The sequence below is a fragment of the Perca fluviatilis genome, chromosome 4, assembly GCF_010015445.1.
Source record: "Perca fluviatilis chromosome 4, GENO_Pfluv_1.0, whole genome shotgun sequence".
NCBI lineage: Eukaryota > Metazoa > Chordata > Actinopteri > Perciformes > Percidae > Perca > Perca fluviatilis.
The window spans coordinates 5,480,736-5,497,938 of NC_053115.1; the positions used below are offsets into that span (position 1 = coordinate 5,480,736).

At 41.5% G+C, this 17,203-nt stretch overlaps 1 protein-coding gene across 18 annotated transcripts in view; it reads right to left on the bottom strand.

Moving 5' to 3' along the window:
* chl1b (cell adhesion molecule L1-like b) overlaps positions 1-17,203 on the bottom strand; it is a 71,365-nt gene that overhangs the window by 42,514 nt on the left and 11,648 nt on the right. The window contains exon 1 of one of the 18 annotated variants that reach the window (XM_039798014.1): positions 3,287-3,483. The exons of the other annotated variants lie outside the window; for them this stretch is intronic. The gene's annotated coding sequence lies outside the window, so the exon portion shown is untranslated. Of the gene's footprint in view, positions 1-3,286; positions 3,484-17,203 lie in introns of those variants that run through there. 18 annotated transcript variants of the gene reach the window in all.

Sequence of the window (17,203 nt, forward strand, 5' to 3'; positions counted from 1 at the left end):
TCTAGGCCGAGAAAAGCCAGAAAATGTGTTTTGGTCTTATATGGATGAAAAACACCAAATCCCAGAATGCACCTGCTTCGTTGCTTTGAGTCCACTCCCAAGCCACGCCTACCGCTTCACAGACAGACCGAGGCATTCAACTCAACTCAAGCGTGTTTTATTTCAACCATATACATGAAACAACGTTTCATCGTGACTCAACGACATTATATAAAAACGACATACGAAACAGGCTACATTTAGTACACACACTTTATAGGCTCCGTAAAGTTCAGCTAACGCATACTAGCATTAGCGCTTGGTGGGCTGTAAACACCGAGCATAAACACAGCCGTGAATTAGCGTGCAATGTAGAATGGTCGGCATTTAGCAGTCACAAACTCCACCAGCAGTTAGCAGTTAAATGGATACAAATCACCACATTTCTGCGCCACTCGGTGTTAACACAGCCCACCTCTTTTACCCGGCGACAGAGCATCTCTAGCTCGGAGGGCTAGCAGGCCTGGTAGCTGGACAGTCCGGTACACTATTCAGGCATGTTTCCACAACAACAAAAACACAGCAGTCTCTCAACTCACGTTGGGAGTTTCGTTGAAGTTGGATGTAGTCCAGTTTGTGGTCTAAATGAGCGGACACTTGCAAGCAGGATCCGTAAAGTTCAGCTAACGCATACTAGCATTGGTGTAGCTAAACACAGAGTATAAACACAGGCGTGAATTAGTGTGGAATGTTGAATGGTCGGCATTTAACAGTCACAAGCTCCACCAGCAGTTAGCAGTAGCTAGTTGGATTTTATTTCTACACCAGTCCGTTTAACACAGCCCACCTCCACGGGCTGGCGAGAGCAGCCTGGTAGCTGGATAGTCCCGGTTCCGGTACACTGTTGTTCAGGCATGTTTCCACAACAACAAAAACACAGCAGTCACTGAAATCACGTTGGGAGTTTCGTTGAAGGAGGATGTAGTCCAGCTTGTTGTTTAATGAGCAGACACTTGCAAGCAGGATGGCTGGGACAGGTGGACAGCTAGCGTTAGCTTTCCACCTAGCCGATGAGGATGTCCCCTAGCCGGCTAGCGGCATTGAGCGATACCGCTGGTCTCCGTGCAGGCGAAGCTCACGTAGTGTGCCGAGTATTCCGTCTGTAATAACGTTTCCTGCATATTCTCCGATCTGTACCGATGTATCCCGGTGGTCCACACGTCCGGTAGTTTGAATGCAGATAATTGTTGTAAATGTTTTCTGCTGAAAACCGAGAGCCTGTTTAGCGAAGATTCAAGATGGCTGACAGTCGTTTTCATTCGGAATACCTCGGCCAGACTCGGCAGTCCAACCCCCTGTGGGCGTGTTGAAAACATACGGAAGTAGATCCTACTACTGGCTGTAGTCCTTGCCTCTGGCCCAAAAATCTTCCGATGACGCAAAAATCGTCATTTTACGTCATCGGAAGATTTTTTCCAGGCCCCAAATGCAGAGATCTCTCGTCTCAGGGGGACATGAGGGAGGGAGGCACGGTCATTCAGAAATACTATCGGGTTTCTACTGATACAAAGCTGAATGCTAAATCGGTGAAGTATCCCTTTAAATTGTGAATATTTTCTAGTTTCTTCACACCTCTATGACAGTTAACCAAATATCTTTGAGTTGAGGACATAACAAGAAATTTGAGGACGTTATCTTGGGCTTTGGAAAACACTGATCAACATGTCTCACCATTTTCTGACATTGTATAGAGCAACTAATCGATTAATCGAGAACATAATCGACACTAATGTCACGGGAGTGGCGAGGCTTGGACCCAAATGCAGAGAACAAGGAGCAGTGTAGAGTTCAAAGATTGAATTAAGCAAAGGGTACAACAAAAATGGTGCCCCATCTGAAAGGAACATGCATTTGTGGGATGAGCAACAGCGCTGAGTATGTGGTTTGCGCCCATGAAAAACTTGCCAAATCTTCTCTGCCAATGCCAAACAGCTTATTCTGCCATTGACTCGTTTGGTGTTTGGTGGATTGGATGATTGGAGTTTGAAGAAACAAGATATATTGGCAATTTAACAATTTATTCATTTCACAAACAGGAGCCTCAGTACTAACATACTGTATGACTTCAGAATATTTTAGAATGTGATTAAACCTTGATTCATCCTGTGAAACAAAAACATGAGCTTTAATCTAGATCAATGACCTGGTGTAGCCAGCTGGTATAACTATGTATTTATTTAGTTTAACGTGTTTTGCATACTGCTTAGGGCTGTGTAATTAATCAAAATTTAATCGTGATGACTTTGGCTCCCAATGATCACAAAAACAGAATAATCGAGAAAAATAATTATTTAGCTCATTATGTTTTGCAAGTAAACTCTTATTTTCTCTTTTGTTTTCTGAATGAAAATAAAGTTTCAATAGGAAAAGTATTAAGGCAAAGTTCACAGTTGTATGTGTTTTTTTTTTATTGTTGATTTATTTGACTTTTTTCACTGTTTAAGTACAATAATTGCAACATCTTTCCAGAAGTCAACGAGTAATTGTGTTAAATTATCGTGATTTCAATATTGACCGAAATAATCGTGATTATATTTTTTCCCATAATCGAGCAGCCCTAATACTGCTTTCAAATAAAGCACAATTCCAAATGGATGGCTGCAAATACTACATGTGGTACTTTTAACTTGTCACATATTTCCCATGAAGCACTTATGTATGTTCCACAATCCAAGTACTACTCCACTCAGATGTGTGTCAGAGTTCTTAGTGAATAAGACAAGAACATCTCATGAGGTAAACATTTATTTAACATAAATCATTGATTTAAACTGTTGATTTTTCAGTGACAGTTATTTGGAGTGGAATTTTGGCAAAATGTTGAAAACTACTTTGTTTAGTCATAGAGCTGGTATGGCTCTGGCTTGTTCAAAACTCTCTAAAAGTAACACTGGTTGGTGTCATATGACAAAAACAAGGGGAACATTTTTGACGTCTTCACTTATAATAAAAAAACTATTATTAATAAAAATAAACTGTAATGGCAAGTTGTTGTACTATATGCTTTGAAGCCATTATATTTACACAATATATTTACGAAAGCAAGAATAAAAACCTAATGTAAGGCAATTCAACTCACTCACAATGTGAATCATCAGCTAATGATTTTGTCTTTGCTTTTGTAGAAAGAAAATCTACTGACTGTCTCTCCCGGAGTGTCTCCTGCACATGGAAAGACCAAAACATGCTAAACCCAAATCTGCTGCAACAGCTTTACAGGCGTCCCTAGATACTACGGCATACTTACAAGAGTCTACTTCATTCTCAGCTCTGGTCCCCATGAGGAGTAACTATTCCTTTCCAGGTAATCACATCCACAAGAAAAGGACACGGTGAGTTAGGGAAAACCAGATTCGAAAATTGGAGAGTGCTGAGCCCGTTCTGTGTTGTGTCATACAAGCTGGAGACTGCGAGGAACAGAGGCACTGTAGTCACATATGTTGCCAAAGCCTCTAGCTTGGCAAAGACGCTCATTAAGCCACTGACAATCATTCCCACAAAGCCCAATCTAAAGGCTATTCACCGGCTGTGTACAAAGGAGAGTGGAGGAATGCAAGTTCCATCTTGCCCCCCCTTCAGTGTCATGAAAGATGCTTGATGCACCTGAAGTCCCGCTGAAAAGTGTTTATCTGCAATGATCAACAGAAGAAAAAAAATATGAAGAGTACACAGCATGAGGTGGGAGCACAGATCACCTGCTGTGTGGAAATCTGTTAAGTTTTGCTGCTGCTGCAATCTTCTTTTGTCAGCCAGTGACAATCTCCTTAATTGCTAATACTGCTGAGGATTGTCCCTCAGCATTGTTAGAGTATATATCTAACGGTATTGTTAGAGCATTGAAGAACACTCCACTCTTCCTACTGCACAGATATTGGATTGAAAAATCTAAGAATCTGTTTGATTTTTAGTATGCGTCTGGATTCAAGTGGAGCTGATTGTTCCACGCTGGTGAACAGAGACTCGACTCCATGACTATATAGATGGACTTGAGAGGAGGCTGGGTGACATGTCAGGGGGAAGCTCAGTGCACAGAGAGTGCTGAGACTGTCGATAAGAGCCTTCCACCAGCCCACCAAAAAAAAACCGCAATCTCTCTCCCACGACACATGAGGGGGAAGGGAGGAAGCACCCCCAGTCTGGATGATGTATGGTGTGGACCGTAGTCTGAGACTGGGGTTTTAACAGGGAGAAAGGCAGAAAATGAAAGGGGGGAGGAGGGTCATGCTTGAATTATGCTGATGTGGGTCGTAACCGCAGTAGAAAACCAACCAAAAGCATGGCTGCTTCCATGGAACAGGCACAAATAACAAGGTTATTATCATTCGGGCCTCACGAATGCTGACAGTTGGGAAATGGTGGAGGTGAGAATTTGTACCTTCATAGGATTTGACACATGTATAGCAGCTTGTTATCTGTCATTTAAATTTAAAATGTATTTCAACCGACTGGGACTAATTACATTTAAAGTACATTGCCTGCTTTTTCTGTTATATTGTATAAAAATATAAATCATCTTGATTTAACTTAGTGTTGCTTTTTTTGCTCGCTATTTAAGTCAATGAATGGACTGATCTATCTACCTAGCTTTGAGGTTTACATTTAGCAAATCGGGTTAAAAAGGCAAACGGAGAACATGATGGAGGAAATGCTGATACTGGAAGCTGAGATTCAGAGCAGTCGGGGGGTGGGGGGGGGGGGGGGACACTGGTCTTTTCATGATGAGAGCAGTCAGCCAAAGTCAGTAACTGAGAACACTCACACGTCTCAGCAGCGCCAATGCAAGGCCCTTACAGCCCATAAGCACTCTTTGAGCTACAACAGGATGGAGCTGCCATTATGGCTGCACAAACAGAGGGAAGCCTTATGAACTTTGCACAAATGCTTAGTGCTCCGGGGCTGGACAGCTCTGGAAGCCGGGAGAGATGGGTAGGTACCGGGGCGGGCTGCCAGTTCCGAAAAGCTTAGTGTTCATGCACTCGGGCCAGACAAACCTGACATTGTCCTGGGCACTGCCCCGGGGAAAGCCTCTTCCCCTTTCTCTCGGCTCCCCTGGCTCATTCACATTTTCCAGCCCAGTTGATTCACTGATTTGGACATAACTTACAGAGGCAAGAAGGCAAACATTTATTCACACTTTGAACCAATTGTTAAAATGCCATAAAGGAAGTCAGGAACAAAGTGTAAGCAGATTGTGCAACTCAATAAACTCATATATTCAACTGGTTCATTTTCTGCTGCCACCATGCTTCACTAACACCTGATGTGTGATTGGTCCCATTTGCCAGTCTAATATGGTTTTGAGCATAAACTCTGACTTCACTTGGGCACGACTCATTCAGAAATTCAATTTAAAATGAGATAATCCTCTGAAAATATTTACAACATCTTTAATTTATGACACAACTCTTATCTCCCTCAAGCAGCAATCACTCCATGTTATCTGACCACTACAAGATGGAGGTCTGCAGTCGTAATGTGTCAATGGTATTAAAATAATGCTCTCTTGACCTGCTGCCCCCCTTGGGCAAGAAGAGGACGAAAAAGAAGAAAAGCACACACAACACCAGGCCCATTCAAAACCAAAGCCATGTTGCTCCCCCCCACTGTCTGCTTTAAGAGCAGAGAAAGAAAAATGCAGGTGGCTACATCCACAGTTCATGACCCTACTAAAACCTCACGTGTTGTATGCGATACCTCAAAATCTCCTTCAACCCGTCAGGTTGAGACAAATGTTAAAGCATCAAAGGGATTTCAAAAAAAAAAAAAAGATTTAAGATAGAGCCATCAATATCCCTGAAAGACAACAAAGTTGCTGAGGTAGAACGGCGACTGATTTACACTTTTTTTCCCACCATTTGGCAAATATGCTCACTACACACAGTGTGACGCTTTTAATTGAACTTTGGGCACACGGCCCATTTCCCCAAAAAGTCGTCTGTTACTCAGTCTGTCAAAAAACGGTCAATAAGCCTCTAACCTGGCACACGCAGATAGGAGCAGGCCAACCTGTCTTTGGCTGATACCATGTGCTTTATTCTGTGAGCGCTGAATCAATATGAAATTTTTCTTCTGTGTATGGTTTTATAAGTTGTCATGGTAACAGGTGCCCCCATATTCATACTTATCACTTAGGCATTGATGAAAAGTTGTCCTGGCTTGATGCTTTGTGGAGCCGTTTACTGCAGCATGCTACACGGACCTCTTTACACATGTATTTGAGGTCACAGTTTGGGAATTCCATCACAAACAAGTTGTAACTCTATTTGAACTCAGCAAGAACCCGTGCGTTACTGCCAACAATGTGACTGGTACTGTTTATGACCTGTGAATGCAAATGGAAAACTAAATTCCAGCAATGAAATTGCCCACATTTATGTGCAATTCTCCATTACCCGTGGCACTTTAACAGTCTCCTCAATTATTTCCAGATCCACGTTGACAGCTGATTTATTCAGTATGGCACACTACAGAGAGACCGATCAAACAACAGAAATGTAAAAAGAAATGAATAAATAAAAATCCATGGGGGTTTATCTGAAATCTACAAAATGTTTAATATTGTAATAGTGGTATAGCTTAAGAAGTGTCTGCGAGCTAAGTGGATCCAGGTTTTTGTAAGACAAGTAAAACAGCACACTCATAGGAGAGTGTGAAGGCAGAGCTGACTGCAGCCCTGTGAGGAGGACAGGCAGAGCACAGCAGAGAGACTGTACCAGACTGTTATCCAGCTCTCTCAGCCACACTGCCGGCCATCAGAGCACCACAGATGGTGCGCTCAGTGATCATGGCAGTGATCAGGGGATCTCTACTCCTGATTAGCACACCTACTGAACACAATGTGCACAACAACGTCTGTTCCATCTCTGGCTGCACATCACCTACAGTTAGCAAGCAAACACGACTTTTACAAACGGTGAAATTAAGCAAACTCTCTCTGTCTCTTACAAGGCTGCACAAATCATCATGGAAAATATTCTTGATTTAATTAGAAATATTGATATTTGCAGAACATTTTCGTGTAAGTGAAAGCATGTCCTTATAATTCAACTCAATTGAAGTTCAAAAAGTCAGAATAAGTGCAGTAAAATAATATTAATCTTCGAGACTAATAAACATTATTAAGAGTTTCAAGTTTATATAACCAAAGATGTGTAGACCCATTTTTTTCTTTTATTAAACCCTGGAAGTTAACATAAATGTGTCAACCTATATTTAAAAAAAAAACAGAAGGCAGCAATTAAAGACAAAATAGTAGACCATAAGCTGTGCAAAAGCAGACTGGCTTCTTTTTTTTGATATTCTCTCCTGTAGACAAGTTCAGATGAAGAGTCCAGTTAGAACTTAATTTAATCATGTTTCCCCCAAGAATCAATAAGCTATTTCACCCAAGTGACTTTTAGCAATGGAAAGGGCCTCTTCTCTATAGCTGTTTAGAGTGTGTACACAGCTGACAGAGAATACAGAGGCAAACATAAGCTTCAAAATGAACTCATTAAGACAAATGCATTGTCTGTTAGTAAGATGTGTAGGCATGGTAACCAGGCTTGGCTCTGCTTTGAGATACACCCTGGCCTGGACACACAGCCTTGTGCACAAACACAGACGCAGATACGCTCACACATGCACAAACCTGCTTGCACAAATGCACACTCAGGTCTGAATCAATTTCCCTTCTCAGAAAGGGTGGCTCAGGTGTAATATAATTCAATGGTCCTGCAGGCAGGCAGCTAAATGAGAAGATGATCTCCATCAGTAGCAGCCCACCTGTCAGAGAACAGGGCTCATCAGGAAACACTCGAAGCACTAGCAACATGTTCTCCTCAATATTATTATGCCAACAAGTAGGATTAATTATTTCCGGAAAACAAGCTTTTTTCCGCCTATAGTCCTATGACAAGGAAAAGCAGGTCAGATAATTTAGTTGCACGCCCACTCATAAAAAGAAGTAAGGATCTTATTGCCTTTTAAGGAGTGTCCTGCTGGCCACCTCTTCACACACACAAGTCAGGGTCAGCCCTTTAGGTGCAGTGAGGCAGAGCAGCCCGTCGCGCTACACACTTAATCCTGCAGTGGAAAATGTCGGTGGGATCCGTCTCACTTGGACGCACAGCAAGAGATGAGGAGGCAGACATATATTTGAGACGAATTAAAGAGTGTGTGTGTGTGTGTGTGTGTGTGTGTGTGTGTGTGTGTGTGTGTGTGTGTGTGTGTGTGTGTGTGTGTGTGTGTGTGTGTGTGTGTGTGTGTGTGTGTGTGTGTGTAGGGTTGGGGGTGTTGAGGGCGAGTCCTTCTCCGTGTGTGTGTGTGTGTGTGTGTGTGTGTGTTTTTACACAGACATGCTCATCAATAGGCCGGCTGCACAACTTTTCAAGCCTCATGGCCATTCACTGAGCACATAAAAAGAAGGTCTCATCAGTGTGTGTGGCCTTACAATATTGTCTGGATGTTACTTTGCCTTAGCAACACCGGGACATCCTTGATTCTCCAATATTTGCTTTAAAATATGTCCATTTAGAAGAACCTGCCATGCAACACAGTACCACACATTTCATAGTTATCTTTCATTTTGACGATGGGAAACATGTAGTCCTATTTTTCTCAGAGCCTCTCTTGATAGCCAATTAGCCCACGTCAGGTGTAGTAGCCCACAGGCACAATTCTGTAAAGTACACCAGGAACTGTACTACCATGTAATCCTTTCTGGCTTTACTTGATGGATTGTGCTTATCAGAGTCTAGTCATATTTGTATGCTTCATATGTTCGAGGAAAATCACATCATGGGCAACATGGGGCTCAGGGTAGTTGTGGCTTATAATACATTATTCAGTGTCTCATGACTGACACAGACAACTTAATAAATTACAGAGTACCTGAGACATTTATGGATGAGCATAAAGCAGCGACTAGTGACTTTGGGCAAAACAGGTACAGGTTTCTCGTTGTGTGTAATATTGAATGAAAAATGGTCTGGTTTCCGTCATTACCTTACCTGTTTGCTATGAGCACCAGTGGTAAAGTGCAGTGATATAAATGTGGAATAAATCATACAACCGGAAATGTAACCACAGGACAATGTAGGAATGCATGCAGACAAATCCACCCAACATCAAACCATTATGACAGATGCGGAGTGTCTCGCCAAATCAAGAGCTTAAAGCTCTCAATGTTTTGAAGAGCCAGTGCTACTTGAAAGGATGCTCGAACAAATGAAACAAATCCCTGCTTCAAACTGAAACATGAGGCACACCCAGAAAGTTATCTTTTCACAACTTGAAAGGACACATAGGGCATTAGAAAAATCCAGCGAAAGGGGCTAACATCAAAAGCTCTGCCTGAGTACAGAATATAGCTTTGTGTTTTCTGTGTGTGGGTGGAGGGCTGCTCTTTGTTCCAGTGAGAAAGTCACATAGAGGAGAACCACCTGCCTATTTTTATATTCCAAATACACACAGATAAAAAAATGAAGAATAATGGAAAATATTAACTATTATTGCTCAATATTAGAGGGCTCCGATCAATGTCTAAATGTGATTAGGAACTTTTAGAATGTTTTTCCCTCAATATCAAAAAATAGCATGAGCATCTTTTCCAACACCAGCTTTTCCAGACATATCTAGGCTGCGTGTCATAGCTCACTAACAAAGCACGAGAGGAGACGATTATGGTACCCCTCTGTAGACCAATCAGTACAATCTGTGTCCAAATTGTGTGGCATAAGTAGCAACCTTGGCTGTAGTCTTTATCAAGCATTCATTTTGTTGAAGCCCGTTTTAAGAATTCTGAACGTACAAAAAATGTAAGCTACGGAGCCCTGGTAAAGCCAAGCAAAATATGCATTTAATTTCCAATGTTACATGCTGCAAAAAGGGTTAAGCTGTGGGAGGTTGAGAGGTAATAGCAGTAAAAAGCTCTGCATATCAAAAAAGCAAAGAGGGAGTTAATTCAGGTCTCAAGAGATATCAAGTGGTTAGAGCAAAAGGAGGCAAGCGTCCTCAGGTTTTAAATATGTTCAAGTACTGTGGCTTCTAAGCTGCGGTCTAGCATCCGCACTAAGTGGGATACAATCTAATTTGCTTAATCATAAAATCAAACCTACAACGGGACAGGGTGAGGGAAGGAAATGGAGATGAAATCATTAGTGTCCGCATGCTATCTGTATCTATAGCCTTGGAAAAGAAAAGGTGTATTGTAATCATGAATGCTACTTCAAACAGTGGTGCAGTATAGGTTTGTTTTGTGGTTTGAACCACATCCCAGGATCAGGTTGACCGATGGCGAGCTGGGCACACAGCTGACCCGTGGTAGCTGAATAATCAGGTTAACTGATGATTGAACGCAATGCATTGTGAGCCCCACGACAGGCCATCCAAAGGCATCCACAACACAAAAGTGACAAGAAGTGCTAGTAACCTCAATCCAATTGTGTCTTTTGATGCACGTATCAACAGATTAAAAGCAATGTCAATGATGTCATGGTGAAAATGCCGTGTACACTCACTATTATACAAGAAAAGAACCGTGGAACAATAACAACAAAGGTGGGTCTTCAAAAAGGATGTACCATTGACTAAGGAGTGGTAAGTGATTGTTGGCACAATAGCAGTCCATTTGTTCATGGCAGAATACTTAAATACTTGACCAAACTGTTGTACAAAATTGCTTTGAACTGCAGTCTTTAGACATGGTGGGAAACATGCGCACTATTGGCGTACAGTAGTTTATAACTGACATTATACAAGACTGATAGGGATTCATTTTGAATAATAATGGTATGAAATATAAATAACTACAAAAAAATAGAGATGCATTGATCTAACTTTTCCTCTTCCAATACCTCGACTCATGGTATGATCTGCTTGCTGATACTGAGTACTCATTCAATACCAGTGCTTTTTCCCCCCAAATTTCCAATCAGTACATCAATCCAACCTTGTATCAATTTGAAACAGCTGTAGGCCTATGCTTTGGATCATGAAATGACATATTGAAAATGGAATTAAGAGTTGAGAGAAAAGTTTGACGTAACCTGTTGTCTAATTATTCAAACTGGTCAATACAACGTTGAACCTGTTTTACAGGTTGACCAGAATTGAGCAGTTGACATAGTATCAATCCAAAAGGGGCCTGGAGGCTGGGGCCTGGAGGCTGGGGCCTGGAGGCTGGGGCCTGGAGGCTGGGGCCTGGAGGCTGGGGCCTGGAGGCTGGAGCCTGGCTCTACAGACTGCCTTTCAGCACCCATACAGATAAGGAGTAATGACTTTCCCAAGCAATCACTAAACCCTGCCAGCCTCTAATTTGTTTGATTGCAGAGTTTCTCCAATAAAAGAACCTTGTGTTGCCATCACTTACATATTGGGGCACATACTTACTGGAATTCAATATTATCCACTGGAACGGCCAGCAGTTCCAATGACAGCACCGGACCTCTCGGTCACTTCTTTTCCCTTTAACAAGGCCACAACGTCTATGACTACACTGATGCGTGATCTGTTACAAAAACCAAACCACACAATGCCTGGAACTTTTATAGATATTTGAAATGTCAGGGTCCATGTTCGGCTCCAAACAGAGATTTCAGTGACCAAAGTCCTTGTGAAGAAAAGAAACCTCAAATGCGTCATGTGTGACATAACATGTTTGCGTGCATCTTCCAGAAGGAAAACTGGAGCTTCAGATGCCCAGTTCCCCGGGAAACCAGAAGTCTTGTTGTCATATTTCTCTTGTTCTGTTATGTGTCTGGCTTTTTCATGCAGCCCCCAGCCCCCATTAGGGCGGACTATGCCATGTCGTGACATGGGAACCCTTATAAACGTGTTAAGAGCCGAAGGCATTAGCATTTTGGACGCTACTGAATAGAGGCATTTGTTCCTCTTCCTGTGCCTCCCTGAAAGACTCTATTAAAGGGAGGTTTAGGAATTGCTCTGTTTTGAAGTTGGGACAGCATGGGGAGAACATTTGACAGTAGAGTTTCTGAGGATTCTTTTATAATTAGCTGTATGTGGACATACATAAATAAAAAATAGTTACCATTTTCCTGTGTTTTAAACATCTTTACAAAGTTTCAAGAAACGTTTCAAAGATGTTCTTATGCTACCATTGCCTGTCAAAGTTTGAAACATGGAATACAGATACAAATAATGCATGTTAAATGTTGTTTGCCCCACTACAATGTTGCTGTGTGACTGAAGGGGGTTTAGATCAAATAGAACAAGTCAATATAGAGCAGACAGTGCTTCTTTTATGACCTATTCTAGCTGTGACAGAGGACAAAATCGACCACATACCCAAAAGAAACATGTGCCTTTAACAGACCCTGAATAGTTACAATTTACACTTCAATTGTCACTCTGTCTTTTTTCACATACCGATAGATGTAACATGTCATGAAGGCAAAAGTGCTTGATGGATTCCACCTTGTTCCTTTTTAGGAAGCTAGTGATAGACCATGTAGAATTCCTCTCTGTTGTTGGCTCCATTAACGAAGGCTTTGACTGATCTCTGATTCTATCTCACGCTGCGGCCGCAGCAGGATCTTTGGTCAGTCCGAAGCAGGCTCTTCACTGTCTGACATCCTATCTTTCATCTCAAAGCCTTTAACAGTTTGTGTTACATTTAGAATGACTACATCATCCATAATGCATATTCCTCAGTCCTGCCTAATGATGAACAATGGTTGGTACAGGGCATCTTAGCAACATGCGTACACTTCTCAAAAGGGGGCTTTGATTCTCTGTCACCAGTTGTCTGCAGTGCCTGAGCACTCAGCTGCTAATCCAGAAAAAGACAATTGCTCAAAATGCAAGTGAACTAAAAACAGTATATCTAACAAGCAATCGTAAACCCAAGGCAACAAAATTGTTTTTCAAGATTTTTTTGTTAGGTTAGGATAAATGTTGGGATATTTTTCTATTTTACAATAAACACATTCAATATTGATATTTAAAGTAAAGTCTAGTCACTTGATAGCAGGTCTGGCTAAGGAACGATTTTAAGCATTTTTAAGAGGAGGAACTACCTACATTCAACCTTGTACATTATTTCAATACCCTTATAACAATTTCGAGCATGTCCAGAAACACATTTAATCTGTTTCTTGGCTGCATTTGTAAAAAACAACGCTATCAAAGGACAAGCATTAAAGAGAGGACATTTAACGAGATTAAACTTCAATAAAACTACTTTGGACAAGTGACTGTAGCCTTCTGTCAGCATACGAAGTTATGTGTGTTTGGTTATGCCATAAGTGTAATCTCATTAGTCTTATGGAAATGGCATTTCCATAACACTAATGAGATTACACTTATTGGTCAGGGTAATAAGATTAAAAACTAAACTTAGAGCCAGATAAAGCAGCAGGCTGATATTATTGGCGGATATTGTCTTGGCGAAGACAGATTGGTATCACAATAAATGAGTTGGCAGAGCAGCATTTTACAGATGAGAACATGAAGAATCAGTTTATTACTTAGCTAAAAAAAATACCCAGGTCTTTATCACTACTCTTTCATAATCAAAACTAAAGAAATTCAAGCCGATATATTGCCCTTAGAATATTTTTTATATTCAGTTTTAATTTAGTTTTGGTCATGCTGCAACCAAAAAGCAGCAATGGGGATCCCAGCCCCTGCTCCATATGGGGGATTGATCTCCAGCAATATGAGTATCGATCAATGACGCCCTACTCGCCAGTATCACATTGGATTCAGAAGTCAAATATAAATCACGCACTATGTCAGGGCAAAATCCTGATAAATCCAGCCAAACTAAGAAGAAAACCAAGTACTACATTTTTGCATCCTGTTTGGTTAGCCCTATACGTTGCTTACACTGAATAAAATAAATATATGAGGCCATAACAAAACATACAGTTCCTGCCATTACATCAATTAACCAGCCTGTTTAGTGGCAAAGGACAATAGGGAACCACACTGATTTAATTGTACCTATGATATACAGTAAATTGACCAAAAGCTCTCAAGGGGCACACAGAGTTAAATTACTGTGAAAGCTTATTGATTTGTAAAGTGTAAATTTGAAGGATGGAATGACTGCGCCTAAAACCAGGGAAAGGGCAAAGCACAATGACTGCAGGCTCTTCAGTAAAGAGTTCATTTGGATGGCTGAAAATCTATACTGCCACTACAAAAACAACAGAAAGGGGGTTAGACTATGCCCGCCTTTGCATGTAATTGGAAAAAGATGGCCATGTAAAGCTTTTCACCATGACTGAAGAAATAAACACACTTGATGAATGTGCCTTGTCATGACCCTGTATTGATTTTCAAATATTGCATTTAACACTTTCTTGAGAAGTAGAGGTGATGAATCGTCACGAAACATGCATGCAGATATTTACTACCCAACCTTTTGATGCTGGAAAATTATCTGTTTAAAAAGGTGCTCATATGGCTATTTGAAATCTTAAAAAGCAATTAGGAGTCCAGGAATAGCATGTCCATAGCGCATCAAGTTTTACAGCCCCATCCCCCACTTTAACACTGCCACCACTGTTTGTTTCTCCTCCCCGCTGCCCCCTTCTCAATATTGAAATGAGTAAACACCGCCATCTTTTTCAGCCTTTAAATTTAAACGAGGACAAACACCCCAATTAGCCTGCTTTCAGATTTGAGGGTGGTTGAAAGAGGACGTCTCAACTAATACACTCGTGGTTATTCACTACAAAGGTTTCTACGTCCTGCACCCTGCTTTAAAGCAGGCATAGGAACTGTGAATTCATCTCTCTTGAATGAATTCACGTGTTCACACCCTGAAGTCTCAGATGAGCCCTGTGAAAGTGCAGAGGCAGCAGAACGGGGACAGCCATTAGTGTCCACAGCAGCATAGCTCTAATGATGATGGCTGTGGACTTGCTGTGCTCTGCATTCTGGGCGCAAGAGCTCTCCGGCTCTGGTCAGACAGGGAAGGATTCTCCAATGTGCTTTTCTGTAGATAGTAGCCTTGCTGCATTTACTGGGTCAAGACAGGAACCAAATGGCTCAGAACAATATCCTTTTGATGCACTGAAGCACATACAGCTTTGATCAAACCTGTTTTTCTTTCTCCATCTCTCTCTTTCTTTCTTTCATGTTTATGTTTTACACTGTATGCCATGATACTTAAATCCCTTGTTTAAAAAAAAGTAAGCAGTGCAAAGAAAAAAGCATCTACGAATTCAGAAAATCAAAGCAGCTGAGTGCAGTGGCCAACCCCAGCCTTCTAACTGGGTACTGTTTACTGACAGTGACAGAGAAGAAAAGCTATGCCATCAGTTTAATGGCCCCACCTTGTGCTTTATAACACAGCAGCAGGAAACTGGAAATGTGCAGACTTATAAATCAGCCACTGTGTGAGTGTGTGTGTGTGTGTGTGTGTGTGTGTGTGTGTGTGTGTGTGTGTGTGTGTGTGTGTGTGTGTGTGTGTGTGTGTGTGTGTGTGTGTGTGTGTGTGTGTGTGTGTGTGTGGGGTGGACCATTTTGATACCATTTTTTTTACCACTTATTGAGCAAAACAAATCCCCCTCTGGTTCTTATTGGAGCCAGTGTGGGGTCTTTTCAGGCTGAGCATTATAATGGAATCCCCCACCTAGAGCTTTGCTTATGGTTGGCTTCATCAGTATTGGCCCCCATTTCACAATTTACCGAAAAGAGACAGACAGACGTGACCCCACTGGCAATGCACACGCTCCTAGCAAAAGCATGCTCCTCCAGCTATACAATATGAATCACCTCGAAGACAGTCTATATACAGTAGATGGATATCCATCCCTCACACCACATGTTCAGTGTTTTTTTCCCCATCTCTAAGCATGCAGTCACAAAATGATGTACAAGGATCCAGAGCTAATTATTTTATCTTTTTCTTACTCATTTTTTAAGTCACAGCTGTTCTACCATCTGCGTTAGAAAACCATGAAGATAATTTAGATTACAGCTCTAACACCAGCCAGTATCAGCGTGTATCAATGACCATTAAAACATTCTCACTCCCAACTCGGCACATGTATACAACAGCTTGGCGTAAACTGCAACATGCAGGTTAGGTTTAGGCAACAAAACAGCTTGGTTAGATTTAGGAAAAGATTGAGGTTTGAGTTAAAATAAGTTGGTTGACTTTTTGTTTCAGGGTTAGGGTTAGGGTTAGTGTGGTCTCTTAGTGACCAATCCCTTCATCCTGACCTCCTCCATACACCAACTTTGGTGCTATTTATTAGAGATGTTCCGATACCGATCATTATTTTTATCAGCAACCATTCATCCAATGTTCCAAAGGCACATTCTGTTTCCTAATCTGATATCATTTTAAAAGGCTAACTGAGAAAACATTGGAGAACCCTTTTGCAATTATGTAAGCACATAATTTAATCTGAAAACTGATGCCCTGGTCAAAAAAAACAATGCAACTGATCTCAGCTGGTATTCTGTCTGTAATGGCATGGAATGGAAATTTCTAAGTGACCCCAAACTTTTGACCGGTAGTGTATGTGCGCCTGCTCTACCCACTGAGCCAACCCGGCCACATAACTTTTACACATAACATAACATAAATGTTTTGAGTGACAACATCAACGTGAATGGTGTACAGATTTTTCTCAAGTGTTGTTATAGCTGACACAGTGTGTAAAGAAAAAGTGCAAACAGCATCCCTGAAGTACTTTACATCTCCCCAATGCAGCAGGTTAAAATACCACTGCTGTGATTGCCGTAAAAAAAATCCTCCTCTCTTCACTGTGATGCTAACATGGCTCTGTCACCGTACAAACTGAGCGTCAGTCTCTCTTTGTGAAGTTAAGACACACTCCCACACACACTGGAGAAGTCTCACTGTCTTTTACTCTGTTTGAATAGTTCTTTACACTCTGGTCGTGCAGTGAATAGGAAGGAAGGATCTTGTTTACTTCATTACTGAGATAGCTGAAACCAACCCAAAAGGAGAAGCAGCTTTGGTCTAAACAGGGTTGAAAAATGAGTGCTGTGTAAATGGGAAGAAAAGAGCATCCACTGTTGCAAAATCTGCATGAAGGTTCTTTGAGAGCCAGCAAAGTATGTCCATGCTCACTGGAAGGAATGCAGTCTGTTCTTTTATGAACAGAGGAAGTGTCTGCCAGAGGACTGCCCTTCATAGAAAGGCACAATGTGCAGGGTTAATAGCAGTGCTTCTGGCACA